A 12,837-nucleotide genomic window follows, 5' to 3' on the forward strand; every position below is an offset into this window, starting at 1 on the left:
AAAAAGAATGAAAGAATGTCTTTTGCAGGGACATGGATGAGCTAGAAGTCATTATTCTAAGTGAAGTAACTCAGGAATGAAAAACCAAATTTCATATGTTCTCAATTATAAGTGGGAGCTAAGCTACGAGTACACAAAGGCATACAAAGTGGTTATAATGAACTTTAGAGAGTTAGAGAGGGGAGCGTAGGAGGGGTTGAAGGATGAAAAAACTACACATTGGGTACAATGTACACTACACAAGTGATGGGTGTACTCAAATCTCAGACATCACCATTACACAATTCTCCACTATACACACACACGCACACAATTTATATATATAAATATATTTTATACAATATATAATATACATTATATATATGTATATTATAGAAAAATATGTGATGTGTATTAATTATATATAATAGATATAATTTATATAATTATAATATGTATATGTAATAGATAAATTTATGTATTATATATTACATTGATAATGTATTATATATTAGTAATATATAATATACATTTATATATTACACAACTAATATATTATTTATTATTACTAATTTATATATTATATACTATGTAATATGTGATATGTTAATATTACATATTATATTTTATATATAGTATATAATGTCATTATATATTATATATTATATACAATATATTAATGTATTAATATCACATTAATATATTATATAATAGATATATAATTAATATATCATTGCATATTAATTGTATATAAATATGTTATATATTTTTATATAATACATATAATATATATTTTATATAATACATATAATATAGAATGCATATATTATATATTCCATATTAATTATATATTATATTTACTACAAATAATATATGATTATATATTATATATAAATTCATATTGTATATCATTAATATTAGTATATTATATTGTATAGAAAATTATGTTACATCTATTATATGTTATATATAATTTATATCTATTATATATAAAAGGTATACCTATTAACATAAATTATAATTTACATATATAAAATTTATATCTGTTATATAATTTATATATTTTATATAAATAATTTTATATTTTTAATATAAATGTGTATATATATATTACATATAATAAAATTTTAAAAATAGGAAAGCATGGAGGTTCACTGTGACCCATCAAGTTCTGGTGGGAACCAGGCCTGGTGTGACTAGAGCTCTCTCTGTTTGCAAAAGCCAGGACAAGCATCTTCTTGTGAATCTGCCTATTTCAAAACACTGACAACTGACTTAGAACTTTCAAATCACCTTATGAGCCTAATGAAACCCTTGTGTGGGCCACGCAACCATCAGATCCCTCCTCTAGATGAGGCCAGCTCACCAAGGGTTCCTACGTGTTCCTCCCAGGGGACAATGTTGTGCTGAGCCCCCATCCACTCTAACAGGGATGGCACCAGGTTCAAGAGACCAAAGAAGAGACCCAGAGCCAGCAAAGGAGCCGTGGAGCTTCACTGGGGGCTTATGTACAGGGGAGAGAGTCTAGTCGTGGTGGGCTGGACAGCAGAACCCCCAGTCCAGTGGCAGCAGCCTGGGCGGAAAAACTGCAACTGCTTGCAAAAGGCATGTGGTTGATACAACATTTTCACTTAGCACCCTCCTCCTAACAACCTCCACTTGGCAATCATTCAACCCAAAACACAGGGCCTCTGTCCACGTTCCACGGACGGGACGGAGGAGCTCAGATGTTCCTCATAGACCAGGAATGGATCTCCAGGTTGGCCGCACCTGGATTCCTTAGCCGGGACCTCAGAACACACATCCAGGTGCACCATTCTCAGAGCATGCCTAAGGGACTGCTGTCAGGTGCATCTGCCATAGAGAGGGATACTGTCGGAGGACTGCCTCCAACTCTTTATTTAAACTGCATTTCATTCCCTGATACTTTTTCACTCGCCTTTGCCTTTCCAACTCCTGAAGTCATGGGAGGTAGGGGGAGGAGCGGAAAAGGAATTTGAATAGAAGCTTCCTTTCCCACGTCACAGCCAACGTCACACGAATGCAAGTCAATGGAGATCATCTCAGGCCCCTACCAGCGCCCCATCAATTCCCGCACCGCAGGTGATGCACCAACACAAACAAGGTCTACTGACCAAGCCCGCGGTGATGAAGAGGCTTCCTGTAGGCTTGTAATGTGGGCACGTGGCCTGCCTGCTGCTCCTGCCCACTCACACCTGGGAGGAAATGGATTCTGAGAACTTTCTCTGTGGCCCCAGCTGGCTGCCATGGCCAAGGGTGTGGGGTGAGACAGCAGACACAGGACTACGGGGATGGACGTGTATGCAGGTGTGCGTGTGTGAGTGTACATGGCTGCATGCAACACACAGACACAGAGCCAAAGACTTGGAGACAGTGGCAAAGAGGCTTATGCAATCTTCCACAGGGCCAGCACTTCCCTTCTTCTCTCGCTTTACAAAAGAATAGCAGGATTTGGCCCAGAGACATGTTCTGTTTGGACCACATGCTGTTTCTTCCAATAATAACTTCCCAGTAACAGAATCCATAATATCAACTCGAATTCATTGAGTTCTTACTGTGGATCAGGCACTGTTCTAAACTACTGACATGCTTTTCCATCTAATTCTTAAAGCCACCATATCCCTTAGAGGCTGTTAATATCTATTAGAACCCTAATACTTTTTGAAAAGAAGATTTCTCAAACTAAGTTCCCTTTTCTCTGACCCATGCCTAGGCTACTGCTTGCAATACATAGGTGTTCAGTAAGTATTTTGAGGCAGGAGAAAAGGGTCTGGAGGCAGGGAACCTAAGGCTGTTTCACGCTGACTTCCTGGAACTAAATAGAAAGGAAAACCCTAGCTTTCCACACCTAATAACAAAAGGACCAGAGGCAACTCCCTTTGCAAAACACCACCTTTTCTTTCTTTCTCTTTCTTTCTTTCTCTCTCTCTCTCTCTCTTTCTTTCTTTCTTTCGACAGAGTCTCGCTCTGTCGCCCAGGCTGGAGTCCAGTGGCTCAATCTCGGCTCACTGCAAGCTCCACCTACCTGGTTCAAGAGATTCTTCGGAGTAGTTCCGAGTAGCTGAGACTACAGGCATGCGCCACTACGCCCAGCTAATTTTTGTATTTTGTAGTACAGATGGGGTTTCACCATGTTGGCCAGGCTGGTCTCGAACTCCTGACCTCGTGATCCTCCCGCCTTGGTCTGCCAAAGTGCTGGGATTACAGGCGTGAGCCACCGCACCCGACCAACCCTAACCTTTTCTGGGAGGCAGATGGGAAACTGAAAATACCTCTGATGGGTTGCTTTTTGCAACCAATCAGATGTTTGCATAGGAGTGTAACTTTGTAACTTCACTTCAGCCTCTAATTGGTTGCTGTCTGCAACCAATCAGACTGACTGTGGGGCACTGGGCGCCAAGTCTCGGTTTGCATAGAAGTGCAACTTTGTAACTTCACTTTAACCTCTGATTGGTCGCTTTCTGCAATCAGACAGATTGTGAGCCACCACTTCATTTACATGGGGTGAGCACCAAGTGGCCAGTGGGAAACCTCTAGGGGGTACTTAGACCCGAGAAAATTCGGTATCTTGGCCCTTGAGTGGCTGCTTGGCCCACTGCCTCCCTGTGGAGTGTACTTTTGTTTTCAATAAATCTCTGCTTTTGTTGCTTCATTCTTTCCTTGCTTTGTGCGTTTTGTCCAATTCTTTGTTCAAAACACCAAGAACCTGGACACCCTCCACAGGTAACAATTTGATGAATGAACGGGTCATGTGGCCTGATGAGAGGGGCAGGTCAGTCACACAAATAAATGATCATGCCCAGCCTCGGTAGGGCCATGGTACAACCAAGGGACAGAATATATTCTGGGGTGGAGGTGGTGTCAGGAAGGCTGTCTTGACTAGGAGAGTTTAATTCTCAAAGGCAGATGGGGTGGGGTGTCAGGGCTGGAAGCAATAGCCAGGGACAGTGTGGGGGAAGGCACAGTTGGGGGAAAAATAGGAAAGAACTGGAAACTGCCAGGCCAGGCGTGGTGGCTCATGCCTGTAATCTCATCATTTTGGGAGGCCAAGGTGGGCAGATCACCTGAGGTCAGGATTTTGAGACCAGCCTGGCCAACATGGTGAAACCCCATCTCTACTAAAAATACAAAATTAGCTGGGCATGGTGGTGCATGCCTGTAATCCCAGCTACTCGGGAGGCTGTGGCAGGAGAATAGCTTGAACCCAGGGGCGGAGATTACAGTGAGCTGAGGTCATGCCATTGCACTCCAGCCTGGGTGACAAGAGTGAAACTCCGTCTCAAAAATAAAAGGAAACTGGCAGAAATCCATCCATTTTGGCTGACACATAAAAGTGACAAGAGAACAGGACAAAATGAGACCAGAGAGATACAGGCCTAAAACACAGGATTCATTACTTAAGGCCATCATAACAAACTTGCAGTGATTTAAAACATCGGAAATTTATTTTACTCTCTCACAGCTCTGAAGGCTAGACATCTGCAATCGAGGTGTCAGCAGGGCCACACTCCCTCCAAAGACTCCAGGGGAGGATCCTTCCTTGCCCCTTCCAGCTCGTGGTGGCTTTCAGCAATCCTTGGCTTGTGGCAGCCTCTCTCCAGGCTCTGCCTCTGTCTTCACACAGCTTCTGCCTTGTGTTTCTCTCTCTGTGTCCTCTTGTCTTCTTACTAAGGATGCTGGTCATTAGATTTAGGGCCCACCCTAACTCCAGGAAGTATTAGTCTGTTTTCACACTGCTGATAAAGACATACCCAAGACTGGGTAATTTATAAAGAATAAGAGGTTTAATGGACTTGCAATTCCACGTGGCTGGGGAGGCCTCACAATCATGGTGAAAGTCATGTCTTATACGGCGGCGGGCAAGAGAGAGCTTGTGCAGGGGAACTCCCCTTTATAAAACCATCAGATCTTATGAGACTTAACCTCACGAGAACAGCATGGGAAAGACCCACCCCCATGATTTAATTACCTCCTACTCACCCCTCCCACAACATGTGGGAATTATGGGAGCTATAATTTGAGACTTAGGTGGGTACATGGCCAAACCATATCAGACATTATCTCAGTCCTTACCAAAATTACCTCTGCAAAGACCCTATTTCCATGAAGGTCACATTCACAGAGGCCTGGAGTTAGGACTTGGGCATATCTTTCGGAGGGACACTATTCAGCCCACTACCAATATTTTCCCACAGTGTTTCCAAAACTAACCTGTTTTGGAGACTGAGGGTCCTGGGAAGTCCTCTGTTGGCCACATGCTTGAGCAAACAAATGGTAACAACAAAGGGCTGGTCCAGGCTCTAGAAACATCACTTAATGTATTAAACAGGCTCCATCCTGTGCCTGGGTGCCATGTAGAGGGCCACTAGGCCAGCAGGAATGTCACTCAGTCAAAGCCTCCAAACCCATGTTGCCTCTCACCACTTTTCTTAGCTGTGCTTCCATTGATGAACAGTACAGCCAAAATCAAGATCCCAAAATAAAAACCCCGAAAGGATCTAGAATATTTAGGAAAATCATCTTTGAGTTAGAAAACATCCTTCCATAAGTGTTTGGTCTTGATCTGTCTTTTGTTAGGTCCTTCCTCCTTGCCACTTAACACTTTCCTTTGAGCCTCTTCCTGACACCAACAGACAATATGCAAGCCCCCAGCGAGGGGGCCTTCCTCAGTCAGCCTGGGGGAAGCATGAATTAGCTGAGAAAAGGACTCGGCCTCTTCTGAATGGCATGCTAAATCACTCCTCATCTTTTTCCAGTCTATGCTACATTTAGACTGACTTTTCTTTCTGTCTTCTAAAGGGCCATGCATTATGGATGAGAACTATTTCTTATTCAGCAGCTGAGAATCACTCTTCTATCAAAAACATGTCTTTCACTGCGTTCTCAGATATCAAAGCCCCTCTCTGAACTCAGCGTTTCCTGGCCTGGCTCCCTGAAGGGGTCTGTTGGACAATGCTCTTGAGTGACAAATGTTTGAAATGTAAAATACACAGGCGAACACACTCCCGCTGTGAATCCACACCGCATTCTTGCTGAAGGTGGTGAACTCCATGCATCATGGGACCCCTGGAGTTATGGTCCTTCTCACCTGAGAGAAGGGGGTCATTTCAAGCCTCAGAACAAATCATTTCTGTCCCGGGTGGATTGTAACGTATTGAAATTTCTGCTCCTGACTCTGCTTGGCATGTTCGTTCACACACTTGCCCCCTCCTCTTTCTTTATTCTCCTAACCCTGCTCTAAAACAAGGGGGAATGAAACAAAAGAGAACCACCGCTGGAAAGAAATGGTCCCAAGATAGCAACAGTAATTACCTAGGCTAATTTTCTTCTTCTATTTCTAAATTTCTATGATTAACATATATTAGCTAGTTTTACTAGTGAGCTACTTTTTTAAAACCTCCTTTAAAACTCTACTCATGGAGACACGAAGACAGGGAAGCGTGCACAAATTTTTAATTACTGCATTGTGAGTTTTTCCTCGTCACAATGAAAAGAGTCACAATACTAATACTGATCATTAATACTTACTGAGCACTATGTCCCAGAAACTGCTTTATGTCCCTTGAATGTCTTATCTCTGTGAATTCCCTACAAGACAGGTGCTGTGACAACCCCCACTTTACAGATGAGAGAACGGAGGCACAGGGAGGTTGAGGGACTTTTTCAAGATCACACAGCTGCACCTGCTGGAGCTGGGATTTGAAACCAAAGGCTCTTAGTCGATATGCCTGGCAATAGCCAGCACCAACCTGTCTGCCAGATTTTGACAGCAGAACCTCCCTTCCCCAGAAAAGCTTCCCTGGCTGATGCTGTGAGGACAGAGATGAGCCTTCGCCTACGGAACCTGGCCCAAATGGCCTATTTATAAGCCAAATAAATGATGGTTGCTATTTAAGCCACTAAATTTTGGGGTGGTTTGTTAATGGGCCATGGATCACAGGAGCAATGGCTAGACTCAGGCAGCCCAGGAAATCTTCCTGGGCCCCCTGACGGAAGGGGAGGCTCTCTGCCCTGGGCAAGGGTGCTCTGAAACACGACCTCTCTCAGCACCGGGGCCAAGCAGTCTCTTCCTGCAAGGGACCAGGGCAGCAAAGATTGCTGATCTCATTCACAGCAGGACAGTGTAGGGAGGCAGGATACATGACAGGCGTGTCCAAGGTGTAGCTGGGAGGGTGGTGAAACAGGTTGTCCTGCGTGGGCTGAAAGTAATATCCTCACTGCAAGACACTTTCTGGCTGAAGCAGTCATTGACAGGATTCCCTCAACTATTGTTTCTTCTCCCTTTCTCCATCTGGCTAACTCTCTTTAAGTCAGCATTAGTAGTGTCCTCTCCTCCTCCCCCCTGGCTCTCTCTCTCTCCCTTCCTCTCCGAATTGGAACCAGCAGCAAATCCTATCAGCACTCCCTTCAAAATGTATTCACCACCTTCCTCCCTGGTCCCAACCACAGTCCTCTCTCACCCAGATTGTTGCAGCCGCCTCTTCACGGGTCTCTCTGCTCCTGCCTTGCAGTTTATCCTCCACAAGCAGCCAAGGACATCTTAGTGGGACACAGGCCCGATTATATCAGAGCCCCACAGTGGCTCTGTCTCACCCAATGTCCTTCTGGTGCCCCAAGACCCTGTGAGATGCAGCCTCCTTTCCCCCTCCCATCCCTTGCTCCCTCTGCTCCGGCCACCCAGGTGTCCTCGCTGTTTCTTGCAAGGTCAGGTGCCCTCCACTGCAGGACCCTTGCGCTTGCTGCCTCCCTTTTCTGAAATGAGCTTCCCCTAAATATCTCACAGCTGCTCTCCTTCCTTCCTTCACATTGTTACTTCAGTCAACTTCTCAGTAAGTTTGTCCTTCCCACGCACTCCAAAACTTCACTTCATCTCAACACTTATGTTTTCTCGCTAGCATTCATTTGACACTCTATAGATTTTGCTTATCTTCTTTATTTACTGTCTCCCCCACTAATAAATCAAGCCCCTGACAGGAGTGATTTTTATCTGTTTTGTTCACTGTTGCATCCCTAGCACCTGGGACAGAGCCCGGCACTTAATAAGAGCTCAATAAATATTTGTTGAACATATGTTTGGAGTCCTTCAAGACGCAGCCTAGGCCTCCATTGCTCTAGAAAGCCCTTCTTATGAATACGCACCCTTGCTTCCATCCTGGGGTGGGCAATCATCAGAATTAAAGTCATCATCAACCTCATCATTGTCCCTGGCACTTACTGTGACCTCAGGCCATGCCCTGTGTTAAGCTCCTAATGTTCGAATTGCCAGATTAAATACAGGGTATTCAGTTAAATTTGAATTTCATACAAGAGTTTCTAACTGTTTTGAGAGTAAGTATGTCCCATGCAATATTTGGGACATACACTTTAAAAAATCGTTTTTTATCAGACACGTTAAACCCAGGTGTCCTGTATTTTGATTTGCCAGGTCTGGCGACCTTACTTATTGTAGACGTTATCTTGTTTGGGCATCACGAAGTATGGATTATGATTGCCATTTTATAGTCAAGGGAAGGCGGTGTCGTGGAGCAGCAGGGCTGGTGGTGGGAGAGAGAAACTGGGAGAGCTTTGTAATGCAGCCAGAGTGTTCTGTAAAACCTGGGAACACAGAGAAAAACAAAAAGTCGGAACTGTCTGCAATTTCAAATGAAGCAATAAAAAAGAAGTGGCAAGAGTGTCTTAAATCCAAGGAAGGAGAAATGAGCCTCTGCTTCTGAAAAACAGATGAAATAGAGACCTCGGGTAAAACAGATCTTCTCTTGTTGAAGATGAAATGCACCTTCCACAAGAACTACCTAGGTTTTGGGTGGGAGTTGGGGGAGGTGGGTCCATGCCACCAAGAGGACCCCAAGGGGAACAGCGTAACGGGCTTTCAGAGCCCCAGGCAGGCCCCCAATGAGGCAGTGTGCGTCACCTTCCGGAGAGGCTGTCGTTCACGGGCTCAGGTGCGCCACCTGCAGGACGGGTGGAGCACGCGCTCCTGGGTTGTCAGTCACACCCTCGCTAAACTTTGCACCCTACTGCTAAACAGCCATGACAATCCATACTCTTTAATTAAATGCAAAAAGTCCCTCCACAATCCGAGCACCCTCCCTGCACTGGAAGTTCCCTAAGATGTAAGTTTCCTCTTTTTTGGCAGTTTTCACACCAACTGGAATACATGTTGTATTTCCCTATTAATGTCTCTCGGTCCCCTCCCCTCCCATAGGACACTCCATAGTGGCAGGGACTTTTGTAAGTCCTGTTCATTGCCACATCTCCAGTATCTAAAACAGTTTCTAGCATGTGAAAAATACCCCATGAATATATGCTGAATGAATGAATAAGTACAGCTTCCTGCTGTGTCCCTAAAAGAAAGAGGCAAGCCCTCTTCCCCCGCCCCCCCGCTTCCCCCATCCCACTGGCTGGAGTTTCTGACTTGGCAGTGGTGTCGGGGTCCATACAGATAAGGGCAACCCCTAGGAATAGCGAAGCAATGGACTAGCAAGTGCCTGGTTCCTTGGCGCTAAGGACCCCAGACCAGCCCTGGACTACTTACTCCTGTGATTCGAGAGAAAATGAATGTTCCTGTCTCAAGCCATTGCTGTTTGGAGCTTCTGATCTTCAAAAGTTATTGCAGCATCTCTTGAGAGGTGCCATGTTGTGTACACCCAGAAGAGTGAGTGCTGGATTCTGCATGGGGTGGGCATCAAAGGACATACCCCAGATAAGAATGTGATGACTGGGTCTTGATAAATGGGCAAAGGAGGTGATGGTATCCCTGGCAGAGGACACAAACCATACAAAGGTCTCAAAGCATGTGAGGCCACATTCTGTCCAGGGACTAGCAAGCCAACCTATGGATTGCCAGGGCCAGGGTAGGTAGGTGAGATACACAGCCGGCTGCAGGCAGCGTCTCATTTGAAGCCTTGAGCAGGCTCAGCTTCAAGAAGTGTGATTTCTGGCTCCAGACGTGCTGGCCTGGGTGAAAGTTCTGTGGGCTCCATCTTGCATGGAAACTGGTAAGCCCTGAGATTTGGGTTTAAGAAGAAGGTGGTCCTTTGGGTGTCTGGCATCTTGCATCTCACCTGGCAACTGAGTTACCAGAGAGGAACTGGAAACCAAAGCCACCTGATCCCTCCACTAATAGGGCTTTGTTCCCTGCCTCTCTCAAGAGGTCACATACCTGGAGAGGACCTGGGGACTCAGAAGGAACCTGGCCATCCCACCACCATCGATCATTTCTATCCCCTTCTCATTTCCAAATCCACCTCTGTCAGTCTCCAACTTCACACTGCCTTCTGGATTTGTAAGGGGCATGCAGGTTCTCAGCTGACCACATGCCCTGACTTTTTGTTCTGGAAATACAATTGTTCTACCTATAATCTCCAAAAAGAAATTTTAATATTCTTATAGTGGTTTGAGTCCAAAGAGCTCAGGAATAACTTATACTTAGGCCCCTAAAAACAAGTGACCAAAATGGCCTGGGAGATGTCACATGATAGCCCTACCCAAGAGCATCTTTTGTTCTTTAAAATGTGCTTTCCAATGTACATTCTGGGAGAGAATTGGCCTGGTTCCTGAAACCCTGCTCTAATTATATATAATTTTTATAAATATAGTAATTACAACTCACTATGCCTTGCAGTTTAAATTGAATTGGATTTTTATGGAAGAAGGAGAATTAGGAGGAAAGCATTCTAGCATTTTTGAATTTATTGACCTCACTCCTCATAAGGAAACTGGCTGTTAGCATCTCAAAGACATATCCAGAAACCACTGCCCCTTTGGTGGCCACTTGGGAGTAGAAAAAAAAAGTTCTGCCAACCTCAGAGATCCAAACTTAGAGAACAGACATTATAATGTGGTGGCTGGCCTATAGTTCATTTCCTACTTGTCAATGGGTTTTGTTTGTTCAACATTTTAAAGTTAGAAAATTTCACATAAAAATCTGAATTTTTAGCCTCTATTGACATCTCAAAGTCCAGGTTATGCTAAGCCTGTGTTCCCATCTAATGTGTGTAGTTCTTTATACCAGTGTGAGAATAGACTAATAGCAATGTGAGAAGGGATTAATACAGAAGATTGGCACCAGGAGTGGGGTAGTCATCAGATTTCATCTTGATAGTCCAGGTCAATTACCCCAGCCAACACTGTAAGTCCCCTCTTGGCCTGTTGACTTAGAGGCAGGAAGAGCCCAAAGTGGCCAGGTGGCAATCTTAACTTCCAGTTTAATGGAATAATTGTTGTGTCTCTTGGTGGCAGCATTCCTCCCTCTGCAACTAAGACCTCTAGGCCAGTAGAACATAATGTCATGGGAACAAGAAGCAAAAATTTTGCTAGTGGTTTCCTTGGGGTGATGGTGAGTGGGGCCACTTCCATTTCCACCCCATGATTCCTGAACCTGTGAACCCTGGCTATGAGAGAAAAGTACCATGTAAGATGCTGAATGTTAATAGCTAAGACAACAGGGGAAATGCCTCCAGGGCATGTCAGAGACCTTTGAGGCAACCCCTCCCATCACAGGCCTGAAGATATGGTTTCCCGGGGCAGGACCAGGGTCCTGCTACTGTGGGTTGCCTCAGGACATGGCATCCTGCATCACACCGCTTCGGCTCCAGCCATGGCTAAAAGGAGCCAAGGTACAGCTCAGGCTGCTGCTCCAGAGGCTACAAGCCCTAAGCCTCAGCAACTTCCATGTGGTGTTAAGCCTGCAAGTGTGCAAAGGGCAAGAGTTGAGGTTTGGGACCCTCCACCTGGATTTCAAAAGATGTATGGAAATGTCTAGATGTCTAGGCAGAAGTCTGCTGCAGGGTTGTAGCCCTCATGAGAACTTCTACTAGGGCAATGAGGAAGGGAAATGTGGGGTTGGAGTCCTCACACAGAGTCCCCACTGGGGAACTGGCTAGTGGTGCTGTGAGAAGATGTAAGACATGTAGTCAAAGTCCCTTCCACCTTGCCTTGTCTCAGATGAGACGCTGGACTTGGACTTTTGAGTTAATGCTGAAATGAGTTAAGTCTTTGGGGGACTGTTGGGAAGGCATACTTGTGCTTTGAAATGTGAGAAGGACGAGATTTGGGAGGAGCCAGGGGTGGAATGATATGGTTTGACTCTCTGTCCCCACCCAAATCTCACGTTGAATTGTAATCCCGAGTGTTGGAGGTAGGGTCTGATAGGAGATGATTGGATCATGGAGGTGGTTTCTAATAGTTTAGCCCTATCTCTTAGTACTGTCGCAGGATACAGTTCTCACAAGATCTGGTAATTTAAAAGTGTATATCACTTCCCCTTTCACTCTCTCTTCCTCCTGCTCCTGCCATGGAGATGTGCCTGCTTCCCCTTCACCTTCTGCCCTGACTGTAAGTTTCCTGTGGCCTCCCAGTCATGCTTCCTGTGCAGGTTGTGAAACTACAAGTCAATTAAACCTCTTTTGTTTATAAATTACCTAGTTTTAGGGAGTTCTTTATAGCAGTGTGAGAATGGACTAATATACCATCTGACAAGAATGGGCTGAAATCAAGGGATAGCTATACCTTTCAGATAAGGTATTTTGGTTTCTGCTTTGCCACAGCTGTTGCTACTCCTGATTCCCTCTCTAGCTCTGCCCATTGTCAACACTCTTAGTATTCTTAAGGTAGAGAAGTCATTCTCTGCATCCATTTCTTCATCAGAAGTGGGAAAATGTAAGATTGTGGGCCAAATATTTCTAGAAAATGGGGTACATTTTATAAGTCTTGAGTTTGTGATAAACATGCCTGTATTTTTATGAACTCAAAATATCTCTGCATCAATATGATCCAGCATCTTTACTTGTGTATCATATTTTGCTTGGTCCTGGTAGGCATGAGAACGTATTATGC

Source organism: Macaca nemestrina, chromosome 15 (genome assembly GCF_043159975.1).
Source record: "Macaca nemestrina isolate mMacNem1 chromosome 15, mMacNem.hap1, whole genome shotgun sequence".
Lineage (NCBI taxonomy): Eukaryota > Metazoa > Chordata > Mammalia > Primates > Cercopithecidae > Macaca > Macaca nemestrina.